Source organism: Bufo bufo, chromosome 2 (assembly GCF_905171765.1).
Source record: "Bufo bufo chromosome 2, aBufBuf1.1, whole genome shotgun sequence".
Taxonomy (NCBI): domain Eukaryota; kingdom Metazoa; phylum Chordata; class Amphibia; order Anura; family Bufonidae; genus Bufo; species Bufo bufo.
In genome coordinates this window covers 203,880,185-203,897,249 of record NC_053390.1, presented here as the reverse complement: position 1 = coordinate 203,897,249, position 17,065 = coordinate 203,880,185, and the positions used below count along the sequence as shown (strand labels likewise).

The following is a 17,065-nucleotide window of genomic DNA, read 5'->3' as shown; positions in this document are numbered from 1 at the left end:
ATTGGCTATATAATTAGTATATAATCTGAAATCTTGAGAAACATACTGCCATACATTTAATTAGGTGCCATGATGTTCATGCATTAACTATCAGTAAGACTATCTCCTAAATATCACTTCCAAAGCCCATTGTCTACTGTTGTCAATATAATAGTATTCTGTACATCTGAGATTGAATGTAAAGTAACTCAAAATTTTCTGAACGCATGGAGACCTGTTCTATTTCTTTATATAAGCAACCAATAAACGTTTTCCCTTCTATGTATATATGACCCAATATCAAACCAATTGGAACCAATAATAGAGAATATATGTATCAAAGTTTAAACAAACCGCAATTCCACCACTCAATATATATTCAAATAGTAATCATTTTTATTAAACATTTCATAATTACAAAAATCTGGCTTCACATAATTAAGAACATTTAAAATCTCATGGGCTTCAGGTGTATTGTAACATGTTCATCTATATAAAGTGCAAAGATATATCCATAGGGTAGTATAGACAGTGCATATATATGGTGTTATTACTGACCACAGTATAGAAATATCAGAGTATCAATATTGCTGCTACTAATGTTGTGCAACAATTAATCCTACACGGTCAGAACATTATACCATGCTATATCAAAATACCATATAAAGTTAGCATAATGCAGTGCATACTGACCCAGATGTAAACCACACCACCGCCAGACCGTACCCCGACGCGCGTTTCGCGGTCAGCTTTTTCAAGGGGTTATTAAAAATGATGATTATTTGAATATATATTGAGTGGTGGAATTGCGGTTTGTTTTAACTTTGATCTATTTCTTTATATGACCTTATTATAAGTTACCATTGAGGGGATCTATCTGAGTAGATTAAAGCTATTGATGTGCATAAAAATGAGCAAATCTTTAATGTGAACCAGTCACCTACACTATGCTGCCCTCATTGATTTCAGTGGTCTGTCGCTTCTGTGATGGATGTACTTTCAGATTACTGACATGCCAGCTCTGCGAGGGAGTCCGATGAGGGTCACTGTCCCTACCTTCCCCCGGCTCTGGATGATGACTGACTGGTTTCTGTTCTGTTACACATAAGAAATAAACCTGTCAATAACCAGGAACAGTGAGCTTCACTGGATTCACCTCCCTCGCAGCGCTGGCACATGCTGTGGAGTTCAGCATGTCAGTACTCTAAAAGTACTGACTGCCATCACAGAAGTGACAGTGACACTTAAAAGGCAGATTAACCGCAGCAGACCCCGATCCCCAGCCCCCCAATAAAACAAAGAATTCAAGTGCCTAAGGTGGATTTACATGTGAAGACTTTATGGAAACTTGGAGATAATTACAGAAAAAAAAAGCCACAAAGCAGGCACATTCAAATAAACCCTAAAGCTAGATCCATGTTAAAAAAAAAATAACAAAAAAAAACGAAATCCCTTTTGATACCACTGGGTGTAGTTTCTGGGAGCCTACACAAAAATACAAAGGGGTAGAGTTGTCAAAACTGATGTAAAAAAGGAACACTGGCTTAGTTGCCTATAACAACCAATCACATCCCACCTTTTATTTGTCAGAGCTTCTTTGGAAAATGAAAGATGGAGTCTGATTGGTTGCTATGGGCAACTAAACCAGTTTTCTTTTACATAAATCTCCCCTAAAGTGCATATTATTTCTTTTTCTTCCATTAAAGAAAATCCACTTACTCAAACTAAAAATAAAGGCATCAAAAATGGCCTCAAAATGTTCTGTGAACACATGTGAACTTTTCTGTGTAACCCATTGAGGGACATTTCTCAAAACTGGTCTAGCCAAACAACAGACTTGGTCTCCCTGCACTGGCGTGAGATGTGCCTAATTTATGAAAGATACATACCTCTTAATAAATTAGGTGCATATCTGCCCTGCTGTGCACCAGTGTCACGGAACCATGAACCAGACGTACAACAAGAGATAAGTGAAAATAAGAAGGCTTTATTGAAAATAAAGCTGTAAAGCAAAAGTCCAAACGGATGGTGAAACCGAGCAGAGTCTTTGCGAAGCCAGAGGTCAGGAACCAGAAGGGTAGTCAGACGAAGCCAGGATCAGGAACCAGCAGGGTAGTCAGACGAAGCCAGGATCAGGAACCAGCAGGGTAGTCAGACGAAGCCAGGATCAGGAACCAGCAGGGTAGTCAGACGAAGCCAGGATCAGGAACCAGAAGCAGCAGCAGTCTTAGAAGCATGTGAACACAAGAGGACCAAGCAAGGAACTGAAGCCACAGACCTCCTATATATATGAGCTAGGCATCCAGCTCCTCCCAGGGGAAGGAGGAGCCGCAGGGTGGAAGGCTACAAGAAACCCAGGACCCAAGATGGCCGCCAGCACATGTCAAACGAAGGAGAGCAGCAAGCAGGTAAGACCATGACAGTACCTCCCCCTCAAGGGCCCCTCCTCCGCGGAGCACAAAACGGTTTCTGAGGGAAGCGTGCGTGGAAGGCTCGGAGCAAGGCAGGAGCATGGACATCTGCGGAGGGAACCCAGGAACGCTCCTCTGGACCATAACCACGCCAATGGACCAAAAACTGCAACCGACCGCGGACCAGGCGTGAGTCCAGGATATTGCTCACCTCATATTCCTCACGATTGCCCACTTGGACCGGACGAGGCCGAGGAACCGAGGAAGTGAAACGATTACACACCAGTGGCTTCAACAGGGAGACATGAAACACGTTGGAGATCCGCATGCCAGGAGGAAGCGCAAGGGCATAGGCTACCGGGTTTACCTTGCGAAGCACTCGGAAGGGACCAACAAAGCGAGGCGCCAGCTTGGGAGTGGGCACTCGAAGGTTGAGGTTGCGGGTGGACAACCATACACGGTCTCCGACCTGGTAGGAAGGAGCAGGCGCTCGTCTGCGATCAGCCTGGAATCTCTGGCGCTGCGCAGAGACCTCAAGGGACTTCTGGATCTGTACCCAAGAAGCACGTAGGACGGAAAGGTGATCCTCCACAGCCGGAATATCCTGGGGAGAGAATACCTCCGGTAACACGGCAGGTTGGAACCCATAATTGGCCATGAAGGGAGACGTCCCAGAGGAAGAGTTCACCGCCGTGTTCCTGGCAAACTCAGCCCAAGGCAGGAGGTCAACCCAATTGTCTTGGTGATCGGAGACATAGCAACGAAGGAATTGCTCCAAGGCCTGATTGGATCGTTCTGCGGCCCCATTGGACTGAGGGTGGTAGGCCGAGGAGAAGGAGAGATGAATCCCCAACTGGGAGCAAAAGGCGCGCCAGAACCTGGACACAAACTGACTCCCCCGATCCGACACAATCTCCTTAGGCAAACCGTGCAACCGGAAGACCTCCCTGGCAAAAATCGTGGCCAACTCTTGTGCAGAGGGTAACTTCTTGAGAGGAACACAGTGGCACATTTTGGAAAACCGATCCACAATCATGAGAATGACCGTATGGCCTCGGGATGCAGGGAGGTCCACAATGAAATCCATCCCCAGGTGTGACCATGGGCGCTCCCCGGTGGCTATGGGTTGCAGAAGGCCCAACGGAAGGTGCCGAGGGGACTTACTCTGGGCACAAACGGAGCATGCCGCTACATATGCGGCGATGTCGGAACGTAGGGAAGGCCACCAGAACAGACGTGAAACAGCCCAGGACAGCTGATTCTTTCCAGGATGCCCCGCGGTCTTGGAGTTATGGTAGGTTCGCAACAACCGAGTGCGCAACTCCTCAGGCACAAAACATCTGCCGTTGGGTCTCCCAGAGGGAGCACCAGATTGAGCCGCCAAAATCTGCTCACCCAGGGGAGAGGTCAGGCTGGTGCGAATGGCGGCCAGGATCTGATTCGGAGGTATGACCGAAGTCGGAATCGACTCCTCCCTGGACAGCTCGGAGTACTGCCGTGATAAGGCATCCGCCCTGATGTTCTTGGAACCGGGTAGGTAGGAGACCACGTAATTAAAACGTGACAAGAACAGAGCCCATCTGGCCTGACGTGGTGTCAATCTCTTGGCCTCAGAAAGGTAGGTCAGATTCTTGTGGTCCGACAGGATGAGAACCGGAACCACCGAACCCTCGAGCAAGTGCCTCCATTCTTTAAGGGCCTGCACGATGGCCAATAACTCCCTGTCACCAATCTGATAGTTGCACTCCGCGGAAGACAGTTTCCGGGAGTAAAACCCACAAGGAAGCAGAGGACCCTCTGGTGTTCTACGCTGAGACAGAAGGGCGCCTACTCCCGTCTCAGACGCGTCCACCTCGAGGACAAAGGGCAACCCAGGGTTGGGATGCGACAGAATCGGAGCCGACACAAAGGCGGACTTTAGGGCCTCAAAAGCTCGGATGGCCTCGAGCGGCCAGACCTGGGAATTACTGCCCTTCCTGGTCAGATCCGTGAGAGGCTTGGCCAGCATGGAAAAGTCCCTGATGAACTTCCGATAATAATTGGCGAAGCCCAAAAAGCGCTGCAGGGAACGAAGACCACTGGGCTGGGGCCACTGTAAGACAGCCGAAACCTTCTCAGGATCCATGGAGAACCCCTCAGCGGAAATGATGTAACCTAAGAAGGTTACCTGGGATCGGTGAAATTCGCATTTCTCAAGCTTACCGAACAGCTTGTTCTCTCGTAACCGTTGCAACACTCGTCTGACATCCAGAATGTGGGCCTCCATGGATTCAGAATATACCAAGATGTCATCCAAATAGACTACCACACACTGCTGCAACAGGTCACGGAAAACATCGTTGATGAATTCCTGAAAGACTGCGGGCGCATTGCACAACCCAAAGGGCATAACCAAGGATTCGTAATGACCGGTCCTGGTGTTAAACGCGGTCTTCCACTCATCGCCCGCCTTGATCCTTACCAGGTTATATGCCGCCCTCAGGTCGAGTTTGGTAAAGACCGTGGCCCCTTTAAGGCGATCGAACAGCTCGGAAATCAAGGGTATCGGGTAAGCGTTCTTGATCGTGATGCGATTGAGACCCCTGTAATCGATGCAAGGCCTCAACTCACCGCCCTTCTTTTTCACAAAGAAAAATCCAGCCCCTGCCGGGGACGAAGATTTGCGAATGTGTCCGCGTGAAAGCGCCTCCCTCACGTACTCCTCCATGGCCTCATTCTCCGCTACCGACAGTGGATAGACTTTGCCACGAGGAGGAACGGCACCAGATTGTAACTCTATGGCACAATCGTATGGGCGGTGCGGAGGTAGGGCAACCGCGCGCACCTTATCGAATACATCCCGGTACTCCTCGTATTCAGGAGGCAACAGAGAGTCCGAGGAAGTACACAGCAACTTGACAGACCCATGGATGCAACTAGCCCCACACTGCGGTGACCACGAGAGGATCTCGACCGATCTCCAATCGAAAGTCGGATTATGCTTCTGGAGCCAGGGGTACCCCAAGACCACCGAGTAGTGTGGAGACGAAATAACCTGGAGGCAGACCGACTCTCTGTGAACGGCACCAATGGCTATCCCCACTGGAAGGGTCTCATGAGTCACGTGTGGCGGCAGAAGGGGTCTGCCGTCTATCGCCTCAAGAGCCAGTGGGGAACCTCGAGCCTGCAGAGGAATGGAATTGGCGGCAGCGAACACACTATCAATGAACAAACCACCAGCACCAGAGTCCACCAACGCCTGGGTTGTCACCGAGCCCCCGACCCAGGAGAGGACAACAGTAATCAGTGGTTTGTCAACACGGGAAACCGGGGACGAGGAGACTCCACCCAAGATCTGCCCCCGACAGGATCTCAGGGTACGAGCGTTTCCCGGACGGTTCGGACATGCCAACCGAAAATGCCCACCGAGACCACAGTACATGCATCGGCCCTCGCGTCTCCGGAGTGCCCTCTCCCCCTCGGACAGGCGAGCAAACCCCAGCTGCATGGGTTCACCCCCAGACAAGTCATCCCCAGGAGGCGTGGGAGGAGAGGGAGGCACGGGTGGGACAGCAAACGTAGGCACCAATCTGTTAGAAGACCTCCGCAGGTTCTCCTTAAAGGAAGGTCTCTCCCTGAGTCTGGTGTCAATCAAAATCAGGAAAGAAATAAGAGACTCGAGCTCAACTGGTAGGTCCTTAGCTGCAACCTCATCCTTCAAGGCATCCGAGAGACCATGAGAGAAAGCAGCGACCAGAGCCTCATTATTCCAGCCCACCTCTGCTGCCAGGGTACGAAACTCAATGGCGTATTCAGCTACGGATCGTGAACCCTGTCTGATGGACATAAGGAGCTTTGCAGCAGAGGCAGCACGAGCCGGCACATCGAATACCTTCCGAAGAGAAGCAACAAAACCGGAAAACTCGGCAACCACCGGATTGTTGTTCTCCCATAAAGGGCTGGCCCAGGCCAAGGCCTTGTCCGAGAGCAGCGAGATCAAGAAGCCCACCTTTGATCTCTCAGTAGGAAAGGCATGTGGCAGCAACTCGAAATAAATGCCCACCTGGTTAAGGAAACCTCGGCACTGAGTTGGCTCTCCCCCAAAGCGCTGTGGAAGAGGGGCAGAACCGGTCATACCCCGAAACACCGCAGGCGCAACAACAGGTGTCGGGGTAGACTCTGGCGCAACAACCGGAGCGGCAGTAGGAGCGAGCCCAGGAGCGACAACCGACCCATCGGCAACGGAGCGAAATGAGCCGTGCGTTCAAGCAGGGTTTGCAACGCCACAGCGAACCGACCCAACAGGTGATCCTGCTGATCAAGTCTGGCAACCAGCGTGGGTAGCGAGGATGGCCCTGTACCGTCAGAATTCATGGCTTGGTCCTAATGTCACGGAACCATGAACCAGACGTACAACAAGAGATAAGTGAAAATAAGAAGGCTTTATTGAAAATAAAGCTGTAAAGCAAAAGTCCAAACGGATGGTGAAACCGAGCAGAGTCTTTGCGAAGCCAGAGGTCAGGAACCAGAAGGGTAGTCAGACGAAGCCAGGATCAGGAACCAGCAGGGTAGTCAGACGAAGCCAGGATCAGGAACCAGCAGGGTAGTCAGACGAAGCCAGGATCAGGAACCAGCAGGGTAGTCAGACGAAGCCAGGATCAGGAACCAGAAGCAGCAGCAGTCTTAGAAGCATGTGAACACAAGAGGACCAAGCAAGGAACTGAAGCCACAGACCTCCTATATATATGAGCTAGGCATCCAGCTCCTCCCAGGGGAAGGAGGAGCCGCAGGGTGGAAGGCTACAAGAAACCCAGGACCCAAGATGGCCGCCAGCACATGTCAAACGAAGGAGAGCAGCAAGCAGGTAAGACCATGACAACCAGATACTGAAGTCTACACCAACTACTGTTATAACTTACACCACTTTCTGGCAAAAGTTATAGTAAATCCAGTTGCTAATGTGAAGCCCGGCCCCTCTCACTAAGCCCCACCTCTTTTCTCTGCACTTTGGAAAAGTCCCAAGAAGCTTAACCACTTAAGGACCACAGGTTTATACCCCCCTAGTGACCAGGCCCTTTTTTACAAATCGGCGCTTCACAATTTTTAACGGTTTATTGCTCGGTCATGCAACTTGGCACCCAAATTAATTTTACCTCCTTTTCTTCTCACAAATACAGCTTTCTTTTGGTGGTATTTGATTGCTGCTGAGATTTTTCTGATATTAATCAAAATAGACCGCAATTTTCTCAAAAAAAGTGTATTTTTAACTTTTTCTGGTAAAATTGCTTAAATATAATTAAATTTCTATACAAGTTTGTGTCAGAATTTATTGTGCTACATGTCTTTGATAAAAAAAAATCCAATTAGTGTATATTTATTGGTTTGCGCAAAAGTTATAGCGTTTACAAACTATGGTACAAAAATTTGAATTTCCGCATTTTGAAGCAGCTTTGACATTCTGAGCACCTGTCATGTTTCTTGAGGTGCTAGAATGCCAGGATAGTATAAATACCCCCCAAATGACCCCATTTTAGAAAGAAGACACCCCAAAGTATTCGCGGAGGGGCATGGTTAGTTTATGTATGATTTTTTTTTTTTCACAAGTTAGCGGAAAATGACACTTTCTGAGGAAAAAAAATAAATAATAAAGTTTCCATTTCTGCTAACTTCGGGCAAAAAAATAAAAATCTCCCACGGACTCACTATGCCCCTCAGTGAATACCTTGGGGTGTCTACTTTCCGAAATGGGGTCATTTGTGGGGTGTTTACTGTTCTGGCATTTTGGGTGGGGCTAAATTGTGAGCAACCCTGTAAAGCCTAAAGGTACTCGTTGGACTTTCGGCCCCTTTACGCACCTAGGCTGCAAAAAAGTGTCACACATGTGGTATCGCCGTACTCAGAAGAAGTAGGGAAATGTGTTTTGGGGTGTATTTTTACATATACCCATGCTGGGTGAGAGAAATATCTCTGTAAATTGACAACTTTGTATAAATTATTTTTTAAAGTTGTCATTTACAGAGATATTTCTCACACACAGTATGGGTATATGTAAAAATACACCCAAAAACACATTGCCCTACTTCTTCTAAGTACGGCGATACCACATGTGTGACATTTTTTTGCAGCCTAGGTGCACAAAGGGGCCCAAATTCCAATGAGTACCTTTAGGATTTCACAGGGCATTTTTACGCATTTGGATTCCAAACTACTTCTCACGCTTTACGGCCCCTAAAATGCCAGGGCAGTATAAATACCCCACAAGTGACCCCATTTTGGAAAGAAGACACCCCAAGTTATTCCGTGAGGCGCATGGCGAGTTCATAGAAGATTTTTTTTTTGGCACAAGTTAGCGGAAATTATTTTTTTTTTCTTTTTTTTTTTTCTTACAAAGTCTCATATTCCACTAACTTGTGACAAAAAATAAAATTTTACATGAACTCACCATACCCCTCATGGAATACCTTGGAGTGTCTTCTTTCTAAAATGGGGTCACTTGTGGGGTATTTATACTGCCCTGGCATTTTAGGGGCCCTAAAGCGTGAGAAGTGCCCTGTGAAATCCTAAAATTACTTATTGGAATTTGGGCCCCTTTGCGCACCTAGGCTGCAAAAAAGTGTCACACATGTGGTATCGCCGTACTCAGAAGAAGTAGGTCAATGTGTTTTGGGGTGTATTTTCACATATACCCATACTGTGTGTGAGAAATATCTCTGTAAATGACAACTTTTTCAATTTTTTTTATACAAAGTTGTCAATTTACAGAGATATTTCTCTCACCCAGCATGGGTATATGTAAAAATACACCCCAAAACACATTGCCCTACTTCTCCTGAGTACGGTGATACCACATGTGTGACACTTTTTTGCAGCCTAGGTGCGCAAAGGGGCCCAAATTCCAATGAGTACTTTTAGGATTTCACAGGGCATTTTTACGCATTTGGATTCCAAACTACTTCTCACGCTTTAGGGCCCCTAAAATACCAGGGCAGTATAAATACCCCACTAGTTACCCCATTTTAGAAAGAAGACACCCCAAGGTATTCTGTGAAGGGTATGGGGAGTTCATGTAAAATTTTATTTTTTGTCACAAGTTAGTGGAATATGAGACTTTGTAAGAAAAAAATAAAAAATCCATTTCTGCTAACTTGTGGCAAAAAAAAAAAATTCTCTATGAACTCGCCATGCACCTCACGGAATACCTTGGGGTGTCTTCTTTCCAAAATGGGGTCACTTGTGGGGTATTTATACTGCCCTGGCATAGGGGCCCTTAAGCGTGAGAAGTAGTTTGGAATCCAAATGCGTAAAAATGCCCTGTGAAATCCTAAAAGTACTCTTCAGCGGAATACCCCTTTTTTTGACATTTTGGGCTAACTAAATTTAGGGGGTATTCCTCTGAGACTACCCAGGAAAAAGAGCACACCTGCCTAGTAAAAAGGAGTGCTTGCGAAGTAAAGCTGCAATCGCTAATAAAGATCCAAAAAGCTCAAAAGTGATCTTATTAGCCCCGCAGCGAATTTACCGTGTTTTTTTTCCATGATCAGAAAAAAAAAATTCTGTCACTGTGGTGGGGCGGACTGAATGCAAGTGTGGGCACAAGATCAGGCCTGATAGGGCGAACACTGAGTTTTTTGTAGAGCCTAAGGTGACTTTAATGTACTGATATAGATCTGATTGCGATCAGTCTTGATCACTTACAGATACTATATAGTACTAGTGCTGATTAGCGACAGCGATGACGCTAATCAGCGACTAATCAGTGACTGCGGTGCGGTGGGCTGGGCGCTAACTACCTAACAAGTAGCTAACTAACTGGCGGTGATAAGGGATCCTTACAGGGGGGTGATCAATGACAGGGGGGTGACAGGGGGGTGATCAGGGAGTCTATATGGGGTGATCAGGGGTTAATAAGGGGTTAATAAGTGACAGGGGGGGTGTAATGTGTGTGTAGTGCTTGGTGCTACTTACAGAGCTGCCTGTGTCCTCTGGTGGTCGATCCAAGCAAAAGGGACCACCAGAGGAGCAAGTAGCAGGTATATCAGATGCTATTTACAAAATAGCGTCTGATATACCTATTTGATTGGTTATTTTAAAAATCTACAGCCTACCAGCTGGCAAGCTATAGTTAAACTTGTATTCTGCGCAATCCTGTGAACGCACGCTCCTGTGAGCGCGCCTTCACAGGAAATCTCAGGTCTCACGAGATGACGCCAATAGGCGTCACTGAGACCTGAGAACGCTGCCGTCCGGACGCCTATCGGCGTTACCGTGACGGCAAGTGGTTAAAAAGGTCACAAATGATGGTGCACATATGGTATGTGCCATAGTTTGTGACTTTTTTCCACTACAAAAGTGGCGTAAAACTATTGGTAAATCTTGCCTGTTGAATGTTCCTCACCACCATAGCTGACAATTATCATTACAAATGTGTGCGCACAATTCATATCCTATTGTAAAGTCATTTGACTCTAAGATTTGACAATTTATTAACATTTCGCCTTGGCATACTTTTGATCTTTCTATTCATGGTGCCCTCACACAGTACAGTCCTAGTGTATGGCCAGTAATCTGCAGCAGCATGGTTATATATTTTGTTAGCTGCCTTGCTTACAGATCTCACTTTTTGCAGTGCGCAGGTTGACAACACAACCTTTCTTAAGAAAAACCCTAAAGACTTGCATATTTGAAAATCACTGATCTTTTTAGACACGTGTGAATGGGATTTCGTAAAATTTACTTTAAAATTTAAATTTACTGCTCTTGAACATACAGTATTATATACTGTTGACTACAAATTAATATGTCTAAAGATCAGACACACAAAGGTGTTAAACTGGAATCTGCATTCCATTATACTGTCTGGTAAAATGCCAGTCCCTATGATGAACCAGGCAGACCTCATTATAGTCAATGAGGTCTGTTGTGTGTCAATAGGGTCCATCATGCAACAGATCTGGCATTTCTGTTATTTCTGTAGAGCAGCAGGAGATAACAATGCAAATGTGACCGATACCTTAGTCTTCTTGATATAAAATACAATGGATTTGTGTGGGTTAAATATTTAGCCTGAAGCAACGAACATTCTAGAAAAACTCCACAGACCTAAGTTAATTAAGATGCTCAAGTAGTCAGAGCATAACCTTTGAGAACTGCTCGTAGTACATGCATTATATGTTGGCCTTATGCTTGTCATTCTGCTTCATGTCTCATATTCTTCTCTATTAAGAAATGATGCTCACATTTTATGATTCCTAGAATAACATAGATTGCAAAAATTGTGTCCTTGAAAAAAAAGGGCAGATAGTGATAGATGAAAGAGTGGATCAGCAGGAAACAGGCACACTATTTATCTCAAGGTAGGAGTAACAGAATATCTTTTAATGTAGTGTGATGAAGACATGTTTTTCATTCTCTCATCTTCTGACCTTCAGTTCAAGTGTCATTCATAAATGAACAATTTATACTTTATAAATATTCCTGATCTTGTCGAAAACCCAGTTCGTGTGGACATCCAGGACATATGAAGGTAAGATACATCTGCTGTCTAGTCTGTCTCATTCATTGGCATGACCTCTCGGCACCTTCGCCGATCAGTTGTTGAAGGGGCTGTGGTACAAGTGCTGTGTTCTCTTCAATGTTTATCTGCATGATGGTGCAAAGTTATTACAGCTTCCTCTTCCCATTCACTTCAATGGGACAAACAGCTGTAATTACACTGCACCACCACTACAATGTAGATCAGGGATGGCCAACCTGCGGCTCTCCAACTGTTGCAAAACTATAACTCCCACCATGCCCTGCTGTAGGCTGATAGCTGTAGGCTGTGTGGGCATACTGGGAGTTGTAGTTTTGCAACAGCTGGAGAGCCTCAGGTTGGCCTTCCCTGATGTAGATGGTGTGCAGGTAAACGTATGCGAAAATTGAAGCCTTTTCTGCTGATGCAACTAAGCTATCCCATTCACTTCAATGGGATGGCTTTTTCCTATTCAAGTGTAAAGGAAGGAGCCGTCCCATAGAAGTGACTGGGGTGGCTAAGGTGTAATTACACCTGCTTGCTGCTGCGATGTCGACGGCGAGCAGGTAAACAATGGGGGGAAAGCAGCGCTTGCACGATCATGGCCTTCTCTTCAAACAGTTGTTTGGGGTGCCGGGTGTCATGACCTATTATTTAGAGATGAGCAAATACCAAAATATTCTGTTTGGTTTCAGTTTGGATGCACTGGTCGACTGATTCACTTTGGGTCTGAATCGATTCTACCTGAATCGAAAGTGCTCAATTGGCATAGAAATTTGTTTATGACACTCTGAGGTCTCCTAGGATTCATAATTTTTCTTTCGTACAGTATCTCTCACTTTTTAATTTTTTTAATGATTTTTTTCTCTGTCTCTCCCCCATTAAAATTTCCCAAATCAAATCAACAAAAATTCGTATTCAGATGTAACAATATTTTTTTTGCAAAATTTGGGTCAAATTTGATTAATTTACAATTGATTAACTCATCAATATTTGATCATTAGGGGTCGGAAACCCCACACCCCCATCAATCCGCATTTTCCCCATCAGCCTCAAGCGCCAGGATTAGCACTGGAAATGAAGTCAGAAGCACACCTCTATTCAGAGTGTGGTGGCTGTGCCAGGTTACGGCAGCTCAGCTCTTGTTCAGGCAAAATGGAGCTGACCTACAGTAACCTGGCACGGCAAGTACACTCTGGCTGAGCTTTCTGCTATACTCGAAGTGCTAGTTCTAGTACTGGAAGCTGCAGGGAACAGCTGATCGTAGGGGTGCGGAGTGTCAGACCTCCACTGATCAGATATTGATGGCCTTTCTTCAAGATAGGTCATCAATATTAGTGATGAGCGGGAGGTGCCATATTCGATTTCGCGATATTTCGCGAATATTCGCATGAATATTCGTGTTATATTCGTCGAAATCGAATATTCGCAATTATTCCAATTATCGCGAAAATATTTTTTCGCATATTGCGAAAATTTATCTTGATAGTATAAGGCAACTAATAATGACTATGGCTAGGCTAATATGTGTATTTTACGAAATTTCGTAATATTGCTCTAACTTCGTCTCTTAGAATATTACGAATATTCTAAAAGACGAAGTTAGAGCAATATTAAGAACATTTGCAAAAGTCGAAATTGCGATGCGAGTAATATAACACGAAATAGTCGCATGAAGATTTAAACTTAGCACTGCTATATTCCATATTCTAGCCTAATATGGAATATAGCTGTGCTAAGTTAGCACTGCTATATTCCATATTAGGCTAGAATATGGAATATAGCTGTGCTAAGTTTAAATCTTCATGCGACTATTTCGTGTTATATTACTCGCATCGCAATTTCGACTTTTGCAAATGTTCTTAATATTGCTCTAACTTCGTCTTTTAGAATATTCGTAATATTCTAAAAGACGAAGTTAGAGCAATATTACGAAATTTTGTAAAATACACATAGATTGTATTTAAGCTAATATACTGCTATAGTAATCATTTTTAATAGTGTACATATTTTACAAAACTTAAGTTCAGAAGAGGCAAAAAAAAATTACAGGAAAAAAAATGGATTATAGCACTATATTAGCTAAATTACAATCTATATGTGTATTTTACGAAATTTTGTAATATTGCTCTAACTTCGTCTTTTAGAATATTCGTAATATTCTAAGAGACGAAGTTAGAGCAATATTACGAAATTTCTAAAAGACGAAGTTAGAGCAATATTAAGAACATTTGAAAAAGTCGAAATTGCGATGCGACTAATATAACACGAAATATTCGCATGAAGATTTCAACTTAGCACTGCTATACTCCATATTCTAGCCTAATATGGAATATAGCAGTGCTAAGTTAGCACACCTATATTCCATATTAGGCTAGAATATGGAGTATAGCAGTGCTAAATTGAAATCTTCATGCGAATATTTCGTGTTATATTACTCGCATCGCAATTGCGACTATTGCGAAATTTCGTAAAATACACATATAGATTAGATTGTAATTTAGCTAATATGGAATATAGCAGTAAGTTGAAAACGCCACTGACTGGAGCAGCCAGGAAGCCAGGAATCCAAAGGACAGGTAAGAACAACTTTAGGGAAGTGGGAAAGAAAAAAATATAATAAAAAAAAAAAGAAAAAAAACGAATATTCTATTTCGCGAATATATAGAACGATATTCTAAATATTCGCGAAATCTCGAAATTGCGATATTCGAGAAAAAAATTCGCAATTCGAATATTCGCGCTCAACACTAATCAATATCAGGAGTCCCAGTCAAAGCCCAGTCCCAGTTAAAATAAAGAAGGTGTTAAGCTCGAGGCATGTGTCCACAGCTGTCTCCCTATCAGCCTCTCTATTTAGCTGGGCTGTGGATCCACCTCCTTGCCTGAGCTTTGAGGTTTTCTAGTCTCTAGTAACCAGCAAAGGTATGATATCTTGTCTGACTACCCATATACCGTACCTTGCCTGTCTACCGATTCTGCTCCTTGCCCCTACCCCGACCTTGGAACTGCTACCTAGACTATGTATGTACTAAGCCTGCCCCAACCTTGGAATTGCTAAATGGAATATGCACATGCTCGGCCTGCATTTGGTCTGTGTTCAGACTATGCTTTTTGCCTGAGTCCTTGTTTCGTCGCACCGGTCTCTCTGACCTACATGGGACACCTGTCATCTACACCAGGACTGCTCCAGGAGGTATGCCTGGTTGGTTCCCTGCGGCAAAGTCCAGATCCCTCTACAGGGGTGATGGGTGTATAACTAGGAACCTCTAGGACAATGTTCTTAGGTATAGACAAAGTTAAATTGGTTAGTTGGTCCATACCCACTGTGCACTACAGAAGGGTTGAATAATAAATGCATTCTGCTCACCTTTCAAATACTGCACTGCAGAAAGGATGAGTCATCTAGAATAAAGAGCATGGCAGCCAATCACTATCCACAGTGGTGAGGTGTTGACCTTTCTGATATTACCAATGAGGTCAGTGATTGGCTGCAGCAGAGTAAACAAAGATTTATGAGGGATCAAGAAACTGTCTGCACAGGAGAAGTTGGGGATTTGAAAGGCAAGTACAGCAGTTTTCATTATTTTTTACCCATGATCGCTTTATTTTTAAATGTATGAGGATGAAAAATATTCTTCCATCACGCAGATGTGGCCACTTACCAGAAGCAAAGCTTAATTTTCGTTACGTCTAGCTAGGTGACACTAAATTCTACTAGACAGATCTACATTCCAGACATAGCCTTGACACAAAAGGATGAGCGTTACTAATTCACATGGTGTCATTGTGGTCATTTGTCATTATAGTAGTCATCAATTTCAGTAAGCAGATATAAATGCATTTTGCTTGCAGTTCAGATGGAGTAGAATTATTTAGACAAATAATCCAAAGACACTGATGGGCTAGCAGTAATTGTGATATATGGGAAAAATAACCTGTATCTGTGCTTCAATGTTTTGCTTGACCTCTTTTAGAAGACAGATGCCCTGTATTACACTTAGCCTGGCTGTGATGATATTCACAGCTTGATCTTTGGCAGACTGTATGTGAAAACTCTAGACTTTGGTTTTACACATTTAACTTGCTGTTAGGGTTAAAAACCAAGATGGGGTAAACACTGATGATTTTTTTCCTGGGGGAATTCACAGCAAAATACAAGTTTTCCCATTACATTCACAAAAGTTGGTATTTTTATAATTTATAATATCAGAAACCAACAGTAATTTGCTGAAGTTCTGATGACACTCAGAAGTATATAATATGATGGACATACATTTTCAGAAGTAAGTAGCTGCCCTATACTAATTAATTGTTAATTATTAATTATTTTATCTGTCCAGCGTACGATATTTCATTTTCTTTAAAGGGGTTCTCTGGTAATCAGTATTCTGTCCTTTGCTTTACACAGTACTCGCCCATCCCTCGCTCCGTTAATCCTGCTGTCTCCCCTGAGCGAGGTATGAGTGAGTACTATGTAAAGCATCTTCCCTCCACAGGTTATTACAGAATAATGAGTAGGTGAAATGACCGGAAAACTGGAGAAAGTCCTAAAAGACGTAGACAGCTAAAGTTCATACTGCTACTTAGATAGTACAGCTAAAAGCCGATATGGGAATGACATCCCCAATAGGCATTATTTCAGTTTGCCAGTTTCCGTGCCCTAGATTTGGAGAGACCCCTGTGAATATGAATCTTGAATATGAACATGTATCTCTATAATAGGTACATTTGAGTGCTCAGAAGATGGCTACATCAACTTTTAGATTCTCATTAATGCTATTCTGGAAAACTCTAATTAATATACCAGAGTTACAAAATTAAAGGAACACTGCCATCAAAATGTATTTTACCGCATATTAACAACCTACCGTATATTAGAGATGAGCGAATTTTAAAAAAATTTTTTCGATCCGATTCGTTCAAATCTGCCAAGAAATTGGATTCAAGTACGAATTGATTCCACTTGAATTGAAAGTGCTTTAGATGTCTGGAAAAATTTTCTCTCACTGTCTCTCACATACAGTATGTAGCAGAGCTGAATGTGTCCTATATAGTAGGGTGACGTATGTAAGAGAGCTACATGCGTTATCTATAGAAGGGTGTCATATGTAGCAGGGCTGAATTTGTTAAAAATAGAAGTGCATAATATGTAGCAGACCCAGATACACAGAGTGTATATGGA

The 17,065-nt window shown here is 43.9% G+C and overlaps 1 protein-coding gene across 2 annotated transcripts in view; it reads right to left on the bottom strand.

Moving 5' to 3' along the window:
* Positions 1–17,065, bottom strand: part of CMKLR1 (chemerin chemokine-like receptor 1) — a 221,514-nt gene that overhangs the window by 11,649 nt on the left and 192,800 nt on the right. Inside the window, exon 4 of one of the 2 annotated variants that reach the window (XM_040416043.1) lies at positions 11,792–12,052. The exons of the other annotated variant lie outside the window; for it this stretch is intronic. The gene's annotated coding sequence lies outside the window, so the exon portion shown is untranslated. The remainder of the gene's footprint in view (positions 1–11,791; positions 12,053–17,065) is intronic. 2 annotated transcript variants of the gene reach the window in all.